Raw genomic sequence first — 16,714 nt, 5'->3', positions numbered from 1 at the left:
GTTGAAGGACATGCTAGGTGTGCTCTGATGGAATGTTGTTGTAGGACATGCTAGGTGGGCTCTGACGGAATGTTGTTGTAGGACATGCTAGGTGTGCTCTGATGGAATGTTGTTGTAGGACATGCTAGGTGGGCTCTGACGGAATGTTGTTGTAGGACACGCTATGTGTGCTCTGATGGAATATTGTTGAAGGACATGCTAAGTGTGCTCTGATGGAATGTTGTTGTAGGACATGATAGGTGTGCTCTGTAGGACCTGCTAGGTGTGCTCTGTTGGAATGTTGTTGTCAGACAGCCTAGGTGTGCTCTGATGGAATGTGGTTGTAGGACATGCTAGGTGTGCTCTGATGGAATGTTGTTGTAGGACATGCAAGGGGTGCTCCGACTGAATGTTGTGGTAAGACATTCTAGGTGTGCTCTGATGGAATGTTGTTGAAAGACATGCTAGTGGTGCTCCGACTGAATGTTGTTGTCGGACATGCTAGGTGTGCTCTGATGGAATGTTGTTGTCGGACATGTTAGGTGTGCTCTAATGGAATGCTGTTGTTGGACATACTAGGTGTGCTCTGATGGAATGTTGTTGTAGGACATGCTGGGTGTGCTCTGATGGAATGTTGTTGTAGGACATGCTAGGTGTGTTCTGATGGAATGTTGTTGTTGGACATGCTAGGTGTTCCCTGATGGAATGTTGTTGAAGGACATGCTAGGTGTGCTCTGATGGAATGTTGTTGTCGGACATGCTAGGTGTGCTCTGATGAAATGTTGTTGTAGGACAGGCTAGGTGTGCTTTGATGGAATGTTGTTGTAGGACATGCAAGGGGTGCTCCGACTGAATGTTGTGGTAAGACATTCTAGGTGTGCTCTGATGGAATGTTGTTGAAAGACATGCTAGTGGTGCTCCGACTGAATGTTGTTGTCGGACATGCTAGGTGTGCTCTGATGGAATGTTGTTGTCGGACATGTTAGGTGTGCTCTAATGGAATGCTGTTGTTGGACATACTAGGTGTGCTCTGATGGAATGTTGTTGTAGGACATGCTGGGTGTGCTCTGATGGAATGTTGTTGTAGGACATGCTAGGTGTGTTCTGATGGAATGTTGTTGTTGGACATGCTAGGTGTTCCCTGATGGAATGTTGTTGAAGGACATGCTAGGTGTGCTCTGATGGAATGTTGTTGTCGGACATGCTAGGTGTGCTCTGATGAAATGTTGTTGTAGGACAGGCTAGGTGTGCTTTGATGGAATGTTGTTGTAGGACATGCAAGGGGTGCTCCGACTGAATGTTGTGGTAAGACATTCTAGGTGTGCTCTGATGGAATGTTGTTGAAAGACATGCTAGTGGTGCTCCGACTGAATGTTGTTGTCGGACATGTTAGGTGTGCTCTAATGGAATGCTGTTGTTGGACATACTAGGTGTGCTCTGATGGAATGTTGTTGTTGGACATGCTAGGTGTGCTCTGATGGAATGTTGTTGTAGGACATGCTGGGTGTGCTCTGATGGAATGTTGTTGTAGGACATGCTGGGTGTGCTCTGATGGAATGTTGTTGTAGGACATGCTAGGTGTGTTCTGATGGAATGTTGTTGAAGGACATGCTAGGTGTGCTCTGATGGAATGTTGTTGTCGGACATGCTAGGTGTGCTCTGATGGAATGTTGTTGTCGGACATTCTAGGTGTGCTCTGATGAAATGTTGTTGTAGGACATGCTAGGTGTGCTCTGATGGAATGTTGTTGTCGGACATGCTAGGTGTGCTCCGACTGAATGTTGTTGCAGGACATTCTAGGTGTGCTCCGACTGAATGTTGTTGCAGGACATTCTAGGTGTGCTCTGATGGAATGTTGTTGTAGGACATGCTAGGAGTGGTCTGACTGAATATTGTTGTAGGACATGCTCGGTGTGCTCTGATGGAATATTTTTGTAGGACATGCTAGGTGTGCTCTTATGGAATGTTGTTGTCTGACATGCTAGGTGTGCTCTGATGGAAAGTTGTTGTAGGACATGCTAGGTGTGCTCTGATGGAATGTTGTAGTTGGACATGCTAGGTGTGCTCTGATGGAATGTTGTAGTTGGACATGCTAGGTGTGCTCTGATGGAATATTGTTGAAGGACACGCTAGGTGTGCTCTGATGAAATGTTGTTCAAGGACATTTTTTTTTTTAAATTTTTATTTCACCTTTATTTAACCAGGTAGGCAGGTTGAGAACAAGTTCTCATTTACAATTGCGACCTGGCCAAGATAAAGCAAAGCAGTTCGACAACATACAAAAACACAGAGTTACACATGGAGTAAAACAACATACAATCAATGATGCAGTAGAAAAAAAATTAAAAATAAGACTATATACAATGTGAGCAAATGATGTGAGATAAGGGAGGTAAAGGCAAACAAATGCCATGGTGGCAAAGTAAATAAAGTATAGCAAGAAAAACACTGGAATGGTAGATTTGTAGTTTGAAGAAAGTTCAGAGTTAAAATATAAATAATATTGTGCAAAGGAGCAAAATAAATAAAATAAATAAATACAGTAGGGGAAGAGGTAGTAGTTTGGGCTAAATTATAGATGGGCTATGTACAGGTGCAGTGATCTGTGAGCTGCTCTGACAGCTGGTGCTTAAAGCTAGTGAGGGAGATAAGTGTTTCCAGTTTCAGAGATTTTTGTAGTTCGTTCCAGTCATTGGCAGCAGAGAACTGGAAGGAGAGACGACCAAAGGAGGAGTTGGCTTTAGGGGTGACCAGAGAGATATACCTGCTGGAGCGCGTGCCACAGGTGGGTGCTGCTATGGTGACCAGTGAGCGGAGATAAGGGGGGACTTTACCTAGCAGGGTCTTGTAGATGACCTGGAGCCAATGTGTTTGGCGACGATTATGAAGCGAAGGCCAGCCAACGAGAGCGTACAGGTCGCAGTGGTGGGTAGTATATGGGGCTTTGGTGACAAAACGGATGGCACTGTGATAGACTGCATCCAGCTTGTTGAGTAGGGTATTGGAAGCTATTTTGTAAATGACATCGCCGAAGTCGAGGATTGGTAGGATGGTCAGTTTTACGAGGGTATGTTTGGCAGCATGAGTGAAGGATGCTTTGTTGCGAAATAGGAAGCCAATTCGAGATTTCACTTTGGATTGGAGATGATTGATGTGAGTCTGGGAGGAGAGTTTACAGTCTAACCAGACACCTAGGTATTTGTAGTTGTCCACAAATTCTAAGTTAGAACCGTCCAGAGAAGTGATGCTGGACAGGCGGGCAGGTGCAGGCAGCGATCGGTTGAAGAGCATGCATTTAGTTTTACTTGTGTTTAGGAGCAGTTGGAGACCACGGAAGGAGAGTTGAATGGCATTGAAGCTCGTCTGGAGGGTTGTTAACACAGTGTCCAAAGAAGGGCCAGAAGTGTACAGAATGGTGTCGTCTGCGTAGAGGTGGATCAGAGATTCACCAGCAGCAAGAGCGACATCATTTATGTATACAGAGAAAAGAGTTGGCCCAAGAATTGAACCCTGTGGTACCCCCATAGAGACTGCCAGAGGTCCAGACAGTAGGCCCTCCGATTTGACACACTGAACTCTGTCAGAGAAGTAGTTGGTGAACCAGGCGACGCAATCGTTTGAGAAACCAAGGCTACTGAGTTTGCCGATGAGGATGTGGTGATTAACAGAGTCAAAAGCTTTGCCAAGGTCAATGAATACGGCAGCACAGTATTGTTTCTTATCGATGGCGGTTACGATGTCGTTTAGGACCTTGAGCGTGGCTGAGGTGCACCCATGACCAGCTCTGAAACCAGATTGCATAGCGGAGAGGGTGCGGTGGGATTCGAAATGGTCGGTAATCTGTTTGTTGACTTGGCTTTCGAAGACCTTAGAAAGGCAGGGTAGGATGGATATAGGTCTGTAGCAATTTGGGTCAAGAGTGTCACCTCCTTTGAAGAGGGGGATGACAGCAGCTGCTTTCCAATCTATGGGAATCTCAGACGACACGAAAGAGAGGTTGAACAGGCTAGTAATAGGGGTTGCAATAATTTCGGCAGATAATTTTAGAAAGAAAGGGTCCAGATTGTCAAGCCCAGCTGATTTGTAGGGGTCCAGATTTTGCAGCTCTTTCAGAACATCAGCTGAATGGATTTGGGAGAAGGAGAAATGGGGGAGGCTTGGGCGAGTAGCTGTGGGGGGTGCAGTGCTGTTGAATGCAGTAGGGGTAGTTAGGTGGAAAGCATGGCCAGCCGTAGAAAAATGCTTATTGAAATTCTCAATTATAGTGGGCTTATCGGTGGTGACAGAGTTTCCTATCCTCAGTGCAGTGGGCAGTTGGGAGGAGGTGTTCTTATTCTCCATGGACTTTACAATGACCCAGAACTTTTTAGAGTTGGAGTTGCACGAAGCGAATTTCTGTTTGAAAAAGCTAGCCTTGGCGTTTCTAACTGCCTGTGTGTATTGGTTTCTAACTTCCCTAAAAAGTTGCATATCGCGGGGGCAGTTCGATGCTAATGCAGAACGCCACAGGATATTTTTGTGTTGGTTAAGGGCAGTCAGGTCTGGGGAGAACCAAGGGCTATATCTGTTCCTGGTTCTAAATTTCTTGAAAGGGGCATGCTTATTTAAGATGGAGAGGAAGGCATTTAAAAAAAATAACCAGGCATCCTCTACTGACGGGATGAGGTCAATATCCTTCCAGGATACCAGGGCCAGGTCGAATAGAAAGGCTTGCTCGTTGAAATGTTTCAGGGAGCGTTTGACAGTGATGAGTGGAGGTCGTTTGACCGCTGACCCATTACGGGTGCAGGCAATGAGGCAGTGATCGCTGAGATCTTGGTTGAAAACAGCAGAGGTGTATTTAGAGGGCACGTTGGTTAGGATGATATCTATGAGGGTGCCAGTGTTTGCGGCTTTGGGGTTGTACCTGGTGGGTTCATTAATAATTTGTGTGAGATTGAGGGCATCAAGCTTGGATTGTAGGATGGCTGGGGTGTTAAGCATGTCCCAGTTTAGGTCACCTAGTAGCACGAGCTCTGAAGATAGATGGGGGGCAATCAGTTCACATATGGTGTCCAGAGCACAACTAGGGGCCGAGGGGGGTCTATAGCAGGCGGCAACGGTGAGAGACTTGTTTTTGGAGAGGTGGATTTTTAAAAGTAGAAGTTCAAATTGTTTGGGTACAGACCTGGATAGCAGGACAGAACTCTGCAGGCTATCTCTGCAGTAGATTGCAACACCGCCCCCTTTACTCATTCTATCTTGTCTGAAAACGTTGTAGTTAGGGATGAAGATTTCAGAGTTTTTGGTGGACTTCCTAAGCCAAGATTCAGACACAGCTAGGACATCCGGGTTGGCAGAGTGTGCTAAAGCAGTGAATAAAACAAACTTAGGGAGGAGGCTTCTAATGTTAACATGCATGAAACCAAGGTTATTACGGTTACAGAAGTCATCAAAAGAGAGCGCCTGGGGAGTAGGAGTGGAGCTAGGCACTGCAGGGCATGCAATGGGTCCTCTGATGGAATGTTGTTGTAGGACATGCTAGGTGTGCCCTGATGTAATATTGTTGTCGGACATGCTAGGTGTGCTCTGATGGAATGTTTTTGTCGGACATGCTGGTTGTGCTCTGATTAAATGTTGTTGTAGGACATGCTAGGTGTGCTCTAATGGAATGTTGTTGTCGGACATGCTAGATGTGCTCTGATGGAATGTTGTTGTAGGACATGCTAGGTGTGCTCTGATGGAATATTGTTGTAGGACATGCTAGGTGTACTCTGATGGAATATTGTTGTAGGACATGCTTGGTGTGCTCCGATGGAATGTTGTTGTAGGACATGCTAGGTGTCCTCTGATGGAATGTTGTTGAAGGACATGCTTGGTGTGCTCTGATGGAATGTTGTTGTCGGACATGCTAGGTGTGCTCTGATGGAATGTTGTTGTCGGACATTCTAGGTGTGCTCCGACTGAATGTTGTTGCAGGACATTCTAGGTGTGCTCTGATGGAATGTTGTTGTAGGACATGCTAGGTGTGGTCTGACGGAATATTGTTGTAGGACATGCTAGGTGTGCTCTGATGGAATATTGTTGTAGGACATGCTAGGTGTGCTCTTATGGAATGTTGTTGTCTGACATGCTAGGTGTGCTCTGATGGAAAGTTGTTGTAGGACATGCTAGGTGTGCTCTGATGGAATGTTGTTGTCGGACATGCTGGGTGTGCTCTGATGGAATGTTGTTGTAGGACATGCTAGGTGGGCTCTGATGGAATGTTGTTGTAGGACATGCTTGGTGTGCTCTGATGGAATATTGTTGAAGGACATGCTAGGTGAACTCGGGGGGAATGCTGTTATAGGACATGCTAGGTGTGCTCCGACTGAATGTTGTTGTAGGACATTCTAGGTGTGCTCTGATGGAATGTTGTTGTAGGATATGCTAGGTGTGCTCTGATGGAATGTTGTCTGACATGCTAGGTGTGCTCTGATGGAATTTTGTTGTAGGACATGCTAGGTGTGCTCTGATGGAATGTTGTCTGATATGCTAGGTGCGCTCTGATGGAATGTTGTTGTCGTACATGCTAGGTGTGCTCTGATGGAATATTGTAGTAGGACATGCTAGGTGTGCTCTGATGGAATGTTGTTGTAGGACATGCTAGGTGTGCTCTGATGGAATATTGTTGTAGGACATGCTAGGTGTGCTCTGATGGAATATTGTTGTAGGACATGCTAGGTGTGCTCTGATGGAATGTTGTTGTCTGACATGCTAGGTGTGCTCTGATGGAATGTTGTTGTAGGACATGCTAGGTGTGCTCTGATGGAATGTTGTTGTAGGATATGCTAGGTCTGCTCTGATGGAATGTTGTTGTCGGACATTCTAGGTTTGCTCTGACTGAATGTTGTTGCAGGACATTCTAGGTGTGCTCTGATGGAATGTTGTTGTAGGACATGCTAAGTGTGGTCTGACGGAATATTGTTGTAGGACATGCTAGGTGTGCTCTGATGGAATATTGTTGTAGGACATGCTAGGTGTGCTCTTATGGAATGTTGTAGTTGGACATGCTAGGTGTCCTCTGATGGAATGTTGTTGAAGGAAATGCTTGGTGTGCTCTGATGGAATGTTGTTGTCGGACATGCTAGGTGTGCTCTGATGGAATGTTGTTGTAGGATACGCTAGGTCTGCTCTGATGGAATGTTGTTGTCGGACATTCTAGGTGTGCTCTGACTGAATGTTGTTGCAGGACATTCTAGGTGTGCTCTGATGGAATGTTGTTGTAGGACATGCTAAGTGTGGTCTGACGGAATATTGTTGTAGGACATGCTAGGTGTGCTCTGATGGAATATTGTTGTAGGACATGCTAGGTGTGCTCTTATGGAATGTTGTAGTTGGACATGCTAGGTGTTCACTGATGGAATGTTGTAGTTGGACATGCTAGGTGTGCTCTGATGGAATATTGTTGAAGGACATGCTAGGTGTGCTCTGATGAAATGTTGTTCAAGGACATGCAATGGGTCCTCTGATGGAATGTTGTTGTCGGACATGCTAGGTGTGCTCTGATTAAATATTGTTGGAGGACATGCTAGGTGTGCTTTGATGGAATGTTGTTGTCGTACATTCTAGGTCTGCTCTGATGGAATGTTGTTGTAGGACATGCTAGGTGGGCTCTGACGGAATATTGTTGTAGGACATGCTAGGTGTTCTCTGATGGAATATTGTTGAAGGGCATGCTAGGTGTAGTCTGATTTAATGTTGTTGTAGGACATGCTAGGTGTTCTCTGGTGGAATATTGTTGAAGGACATGCTAGGTGTGCTCTGATGGAATGTTGTTGTCGGACATGCTAGGTGTGCTCTGTTGGAATGTTGTTGTAGGACATGCTAGGTGTGCTCTGATGGAATGTTGTTGAAGGACATGCTAGGTGTGCTCCGACTGAATGTTGTTGTCGGACATTCTAGGTGTGCTCCGATGGAATGTTGTTGTAGGACATTCTAGGTGTGGTCTTACGGAATATTGTTGTAGGACATGCTAGGTGTGCTCTGATGGAATATTGTTGTAGGACATTCTAGGTGTGCTCCGATGGAATGTTGTTGTAGGACATTCTAGGTGTGCTCTGATGGAAAGTTGTTGTAGGACATGCTAGGTGTGCTCTGATGGAATGTTGTAGTTGGACATGCTAGGTGTGCTCTGATGGAATGCTGTATTTGGACATGCTAGGTGTGCTCTGATGGAATATTGTTGAAGGACACGCTAGGTGTGCTCTGATGAAATGTTGTTCAAGGACATGCAATGGGTCCTCTGATGTAATATTGTTGTCGTACTTGCTAGGTGTGCTCTGATGGAATGTTGTTGTCGGACATGCTGGTTGTGCTCTGATTAAATGTTGTTGTAGGACATGCTAGGTGTGCTCTGATGGAATGTTGTTGTCGTACATGCTAGGTGTGCTCTGATGGAATGTTGTTGTTGGAAACGCTAGGTGTGCTCTGATGCAATATTGTGGTCGGACATGCTTGTTGTGCTCTGATGGAATGTTGTTGTCGGACATGCTAGGTGTGCTCTGAGGGAATGTTGTTGTCGGACATGCTGGGTGTGTTCTGATGGAATGTTGTTGTAGGACATGCTGGGTGTGCTCTCATGGAATGTTGCTGTAGGACATGCTAGGTGGGCTCTGATGGAATGTTGTTGTAGGACATGCTAGGTGTGCTCTGATGGAATATTGTTGAAGGACATGCTAGGTCTGCTTTGATGGAATGTTGTTGTCGGACTTTCTAGGTGTGCTCCGACTGAATGTTGTTGTAGGACATTCTAGATGTGCTCTGATGGAATGTTTTAGTAGGACATGCTAGGTGTGCTCTGATGGAATGTTGTTGTCGGACATGCTAGGTGTGCTCTGATTGAATGTTGTTCTCGGACATGCTAGGTGTACTCTGATTAAATATTGTTGTATGACATGCTAGGTGTGCTCTGATGGAATGTTGTTGTCGGACATGCTAGGTGTGCTCTGATGAAATGTTGTTGTAGGACATGCTAGGTGTGCTCTGACGGAATATTGTTGAAGGGCATGCTAGGTGTACTCTGATTTAATGTTGTTGTAGGACATGCTAGGTGTTCTCTGATGGAATATTGTTGAAGGACATGCTAGGTGTACTCTGATTTAATGTTGTTGTAGGACATGCTATGTGTGCTCTGATGGAATGTTGTTGGAGGACATGCTAGGTGTGCTCTGATGGAATATTGTTGTAGGACATTCTAGGTGTGCTCCGATGGAATGTTGTTGTAGGACATTCTAGGTGTGCTCTGATGGAAAGTTGTTGTAGGACATGCTAGGTGTGCTCTGATGGAATGTTGTAGTTGGACATGCTAGGTGTGCTCTGATGGAATGTTGTATTTGGACATGCTAGGTGTGCTCTGATGGAATATTGTTGAAGGACACGCTAGGTGTGCTCTGATGAAATGTTGTTCAAGGACATGCAATGGGTCCTCTGATGTAATATTGTTGTCGTACTTGCTAGGTGTGCTCTGATGGAATGTTGTTGTCGGACATGCTGGTTGTGCTCTGATTAAATGTTGTTGTAGGACATGCTAGGTGTGCTCTGATGGAATGTTGTTGTCGTACATGCTAGGTGTGCTCTGATGGAATGTTGTTGTTGGAAACGCTAGGTGTGCTCTGATGCAATATTGTGGTCGGACATGCTTGTTGTGCTCTGATGGAATGTTGTTGTCGGACATGCTAGGTGTGCTCTGAGGGAATGTTGTTGTCGGACATGCTGGGTGTGTTCTGATGGAATGTTGTTGTAGGACATGCTGGGTGTGCTCTCATGGAATGTTGCTGTAGGACATGCTAGGTGGGCTCTGATGGAATGTTGTTGTAGGACATGCTAGGTGTGCTCTGATGGAATATTGTTGAAGGACATGCTAGGTCTGCTCTGATGGAATGTTGTTGTCGGACTTTCTAGGTGTGCTCCGACTGAATGTTGTTGTAGGACATTCTAGATGTGCTCTGATGGAATGTTTTAGTAGGACATGCTAGGTGTGCTCTGATGGAATGTTGTTGTCGGACATGCTAGGTGTGCTCTGATTGAATGTTGTTCTCGGACATGCTAGGTGTACTCTGATTAAATATTGTTGTATGACATGCTAGGTGTGCTCTGATGGAATGTTGTTGTCGGACATGCTAGGTGTGCTCTGATGAAATGTTGTTGTAGGACATGCTAGGTGTGCTCTGACGGAATATTGTTGAAGGGCATGCTAGGTGTACTCTGATTTAATGTTGTTGTAGGACATGCTAGGTGTTCTCTGATGGAATATTGTTGAAGGACATGCTAGGTGTACTCTGATTTAATGTTGTTGTAGGACATGCTATGTGTGCTCTGATGGAATGTTGTTGGAGGACATGCTAGGTGTGCTGTGATGGAATGTTGTTGTCGGACATTCTAGGTGTGCTCCGACTGAATGTTGTTGTAGGACATTCTAGGTGTGCTCTGATGGAATGTTGTTGTAGGACATGCTAGGTTGGCTCTGATGGAATGTTGTTGTAGGACATGCTAGGTGTGCTCTGATGGAATATTGTTGAAGGACATGCTAGGTGAACTCGGGGGAATGCTGTTATAGGACATGCTAGGTGTGTTCTAATGTAATGTTGTTGTAGGACATGCTAGGTGTGCTCCGAATGAATGTTGTTGTGGGACATTCTAGGTGTGCTCTGATGGAATGTTGTTGTAGGACATGCTAGGTGTGCTCTTATGGAATATTGTTGAAGGACACGCTAGGTGTGCTCTGATGAAATGTTGTTCAAGGTCATGCAATGGGTCCTCTGATGTAATATTGTTGTCGTACTTGCTAGGTGTGCTCTGATGGAATGTTGTTGTCGGACATGCTGGTTGTGCTCTGATTAAATGTTGTTGTAGGACATGCTAGGTGTGCTCTGATGGAATGTTGTTGTCGTACATGCTAGGTGTGCTCTGATGGAATGTTGTTGTTGGAAACGCTAGGTGTGCTCTGATGCAATATTGTGGTCGGACATGCTTGTTGTGCTCTGATGGAATGTTGTTGTCGGACATGCTAGGTGTGCTCTGAGGGAATGTTGTTGTCGGACATGCTGGGTGTGTTCTGATGGAATGTTGTTGTAGGACATGCTGGGTGTGCTCTTATGGAATGTTGCTGTAGGACATGCTAGGTGGGCTCTGATGGAATGTTGTTGTAGGACATGCTAGGTGTGCTCCGATGGAATATTGTTGAAGGACATGCTAGGTGAACTCGGGAGGAATGCTGTTATAGGCCATGCTAGGTGTGCTCTAATGTAATGTTGTTGTAGCACATGCTAGGTGTGCTCTGATGGAATGTTGTTGTAGGACATGCTAGGTGTGCTCTGATGGAATGTTGTTGTAGGACATGCTAGGTCTGCTCTGATGGAATGTTGTTGTCGGACTTTCTAGGTGTGCTCCGACTGAATGTTGTTGTAGGACATTCTAGATGTGCTCTGATGGAATGTTTTAGTAGGACATGCTAGGTGTGCTCTGATGGAATGTTGTTGTCGGACATGCTAGGTGTGCTCTGATTGAATGTTGTTGTCGGACATGCTAGGTATACTCTGATTAAATATTGTTGTATGACATGCTAGGTGTGCTCTGATGAAATGTTGTTGTAGGACATGCTAGCTGTGCTCTGACGGAACATTGTTGAAGGGCATGCTAGGTGTACTCTGATTTAATGTTGTTGTAGGACATGCTAGGTGTTCTTTGATGGAATATTGTTGAAGGACATGCTAGGTGTACTCTGATTTAATGTTGTTGTAGGACATGCTATGTGTGCTCTGATGGAATGTTGTTGGAGGACATGCTAGGTGTGCTGTGATGGAATGTTGTTGTCGGACATTCTAGGTGTGCTCCGACTGAATGTTGTTGTAGGACATTCTAGGTGTGCTCTGATGGAATGTTGTTGTAGGACATGCTAGGTTGGCTCTGATGGAATGTTGTTGTAGGACATGCTAGGTGTGCTCTGATGGAATATTGTTGAAGGACATGCTAGGTGAACTCGGGGGGAATGCTGTTATAGGACATGCTAGGTGTGTTCTAATGTAATGTTGTTGTAGGACATTCTAGGTGTGCTCCGAATGAATGTTGTTGTAGGACATTCTAGGTGTGCTCTGATGGAATGTTGTTGTAGGACATGCTAGGTGTGCTCTGATGGAATGTTGTTGTAGGATATGCTAGGTGTGCTCTGATGGAATGTTGTTGTAGGACATGCTAGGTGTGCTCTGATGGAATGTTGTTGTAGGACATGCTAGGTGTGCTCTGATGGAATATTGTTGTAGGACATGTTAGGTGTGCTCTGATGGAATATTGTTGTAGGACATGCTAGGTGTGCTCTGATGGAATATTGTTGTAGGACATGCTAGGTGTGCTCTGATGGAATGTTGTTGTCGGACATGCTGGTTGTGCTCTGATTAAATGTTGTTGTAGGACATGCTAGGTGTGCTCTGATGAAATGTTGTTCAAGGACATGCAATGGGTCCTCTGATGGAATGTTGTTGTAGGACATGCTAGGTGTGCCCTGATGTAATATTGTTCTCGGACATGCTAGGTGTGCTCTGATGGAATGTTGTTGTCGGACATGCTGGTTGTGCTCTGATTAAATGTTGTTGTAGGACATGCTAGGTGTGCTCTGATGGAATGTTGTTGTCGGACATGCTAGGTGTCCTCTGATTGAATATTGTTGGAGGACATGCTAGGTGTGCTTTGATGGCATGTTGTTGTCGTACATTCTAGGTGTGCTCTGATGGAATGTTGTTGTAGGACATGCTAGGTGGGCTCTGACGGAATATTGTTGTAGGACATGCTAGGTGGGCTCTGACGGAATATTGTTGTAGGACATGCTAGGTGTTCTCTGATGGAATAATGTTGAAGGGCATGCTAGGTGTAGTCTGATTTAATGTCGTTGTAGAACATGCTAGGTGTTCTCTGATGGAATATTGTTGAAGGACATGCTAGGTGTACTCTGATTTAATGTTGTTGGAGGACATGCTAGGTGTTCTCTGATGGAATATTGTTGAAGGACATGCTAGGTGTGCTCTGATGGAATGTTGTTGTCGGACATGCTAGGTGTGCTCTGATGGAATGTTGTTGTAGGACATGCTAGGTGTGCTCTGATGGAATGTTGTTGAAGGACATGCTAGGTGTGCTCCGACTGAATGTTGTTGTCGGACATTCTAGGTGTGCTCCGACTGAATGTTGTTGCAGGACATTCTCGGTGTGCTCCGATGGAATGTTGTTGTAGGACATTCTAGGTGTGATCTTACGGAATATTGTTGTAGGACATGCTAGGTGTGCTCTGATGGAATATTGTTGTAGGACATGCTAGGTGTGCTCTGATGGAAAGTTGTTGTAGGACATGCTAGGTGTGCTCTGATGGAATGTTGAAGTTGGACATGCTAGGTGTGCTCTGATGGAATGTTGTAGTTGGACATGCGAGGTGTGCTCTGATGGAATATTGTTGAAGGACACGCTAGGTGTGCTCTGATCAAATGTTGTTCAAGGACATGCAATGGGTCCTCTGATGTAATATTGTTGTCGTACTTGCTAGGTATGCTCTGATGGAATGTTGTTGTCGGACATGCTGGTTGTGCTCTGATTAAATGTTGTTGTAGGACATGCTAGGTGTTCTCTGAAGGAATGTTGTTGTCGTACATGCTAGGTGTGCTCTGATGGAATGTTGTTGTTGGAAACGCTAGGTGTGCTCTGATGGAATGTTGTTGTCGGACATGCTAGGTGTGCTCTGATGCAATATTGTGGTCGGACATGCTTGTTGTGCTCTGATGGAATGTTGTTGTCGGACATGCTGGGTGTGATCTTACGGAATATTGTTGTAGGACATGCTAGGTGTGCTCTGATGGAATATTGTTGTAGGACATGCTAGGTGTGCTCTGATGGAAAGTTGTTGTAGGACATGCTAGGTGTGCTCTGATGGAATGTTGTAGTTGGACATGCTAGGTGTGCTCTGATGGAATGTTGTAGTTGGACATGCTAGGTGTGCTCTGATAGAATGTTGTAGTTGGACATGCGAGGTGTGCTCTGATGGAATATTGTTGAAGGACACGCTAGGTGTGCTCTGATCAAATGTTGTTCAAGGACATGCAATGGGTCCTCTGATGTAATATTGTTGTCGTACTTGCTAGATATGCTCTGATGGAATGTTGTTGTCGTACATGCTAGGTGTGCTCTGATGCAATATTGTGGTCGGACATGCTTGTTGTGCTCTGATGGAATGTTGTTGTCGGACATGCTAGGTGTGCTCTGATGGAATGTTGTTGTCGGACATGCTGGGTGTGCTCTGATGGAATGTTGTTGTAGGACATGCTGGGTGTGCTCTGATGGAATGTTGTTGTAGGACATGCTGGGTGGGCTCTGATGGAATGTTGTTGTAGGACATGCTAGGTGGGCTCTGATGGAATGTTGTTGTAGGACATGCTAGGTGTGCTCTGATGGAATATTGTTGAAGGACATGCTAGGTGAACTCGGGAGGAATGATGTTATAGGACATGCTAGGTGTGCACTAATGTAATGTTGTTGTAGCACATGCTAGGTGTGCTGTGATGGAATGTTGTTGTAGGACATGCTAGGTGTGCTCTGATGGAATGTTGTTGTAGGACATGCTAGGTCTGCTCTGATGGAATGTTGTTGTCGGACTTTCTAGGTGTGCTCCAACTGAATGTTGTTGTAGGACATTCTAGGTGTGCTCTGATGGAATGTTTTAGTAGGACATGCTAGGTGTGCTCTGATGGAATGTTGTTGTCGGACATGCTAGGTGTGCTCTGATTGAATGTTGTTGTCGGACATGCTAGGTGTACTCTGATTAAATATTGTTGTATGACATGCTAGGTGTGCTCTGATGGAATGTTGTTGTCGGACTGCTAGGTGTGCTCTGATCGAATGTTGTTGTAGGACATACTAGGTGGGCTCTGACAGAATATTGATGAAGGGCATGCTAGGTGTACTCTGATTTAATGTTGTTGTAGGACATCCTAGGTGTTCTCTGATGGAATGTTGTTGAAGGACATGCTAGGTGTACTCTGATTTAATGTTGTTGTAGGACATGCTAGTGTGCTCTGATGGAATGTTGTTGTAGGACATGCTAGGTGTGCTGTGATAGAATGTTGCTGTCGGACATGCTAGGTCTGCTCTGATGGAATGTTGTTGTCGGACATTCTAGGTGTGCTCCGACTGAATGTTGTTGTAGGACATTCTAGGTGTGCTCTGATGGAATGTTGTCTGACATGCTAGGTGTGCTCTGATGGAATGTTGTTGTAGGATATGCTAGGTGTGCTCTGATGGAATGTTGTTGTAGGACATGCTAGGTGTACTCTGATGGAATATTGTTGTAGGACATGCTTGGTGTGCTCCGATGGAATGTTGTTGTAGGACATGCTAGGTGTCCTCTGATGGACTGTTGTTGAAGGACATGCTTGGTTTGCTCTGATGGAATGTTGTTGTCGGACATGCTAGGTGTGCTCTGATGGAATGTTGATGTAGGACATGCTAGGTCTGCTCTGATGGAATGTTGGTGTCGGACATTCTAGGTGTGCTCTGATTGAATATTGTTGTCGGACATGCTAGGTGTGCTCTGATGGAATGTTGTTGTTGGAAACGCTAGGTGTGCTCTGATGCAATATTGTGGTCGGACATGCTTGTTGTGCTCTGATGGAATGTTGTTGTCGGACATGCTAGGTGTGCTCTGATGGAATGTTGTTGTCGGACATGCTGGGTGTGCTCTGATGGAATGTTGTTGTAGGACATGCTAGGTGGGCTCTGATGGAATGTTGTTGTAGGACATGCTAGGTGTGCTCTGATGGAATATTGTTGAAGGACATGCTAGGTGACCTTGGGGGGAATGCTGTTATAGGACATGCTAGGTGTGCTCTAATGTAATGTTGTTGTAGCACATGCTAGGTGTGCTCTGATGGAATGTTGTTGTCTGACATGCTAGGTGTGCTCTGATGGAATGTTGTTGTAGGACATGCTAGGTGTGCTCTGATGGAATATTGTTGTAGGACATGCTAGGTGTGCTCTGATGGAATGTTGTTGTAGGACATGCTAGGTGTGCTCTGATGGAATGTTGTTGTAGGACATGCTAGGTGTGCTCTGATGGAATGTTTTTGTCGGACATGCTGGTTGTGCTCATGTTGTTGTAGGACATGCTAGGTGTGCTCTAATGGAATGTTGTTGTCGGACATGCTAGATGTGCTCTGATGGAATGTTGTTGTAGGACATGCTAGGTGTGCTCTGATGGAATATTGTTGTAGGACATGCTAGGTGTTCTCTGATGGAATGTTGTTGTCTGACATGCTAGGTGTGCTCTGATGGAATATTGCTGTAGGACATGCTAGGTGTGCTCTGATGGAATGTTGTTGCAGGACATTCTAGGTGTGCTCTGATGGAATGTTGTTGTAGGACATGCTAGGTGTGGTCTGACGGAATATTGTTGTAGGACATGCTAGGTGTGCTCTGATGGAATATTGTTGTAAGACATGCTAGGTGTGCTCTTATGGAATGTTGTTGTCTGACATGCTAGGTGTGCTCTGATGGAAAGTTGTTGTAGGACATGCTAGGTGTGCTCTGATGGAATGTTGTTGTCGGACATGCTGGGTGTGCTCTGATGGAATGTTGTTGTAGGACATGCTAGGTGGGCTCTGATGGAATGTTGTTGTAGGACATGCTTGGTGTGCTCTGATGGAATATTGTTGAAGGACATGCTAGGTGAACTCGGGGGGAATGC

The sequence above is a fragment of the Salmo salar genome, chromosome ssa14, assembly GCF_905237065.1.
Source record: "Salmo salar chromosome ssa14, Ssal_v3.1, whole genome shotgun sequence".
NCBI classification, from domain to species: Eukaryota; Metazoa; Chordata; class Actinopteri; order Salmoniformes; family Salmonidae; genus Salmo; species Salmo salar.
This window is presented reverse-complemented; position numbering follows the sequence as displayed.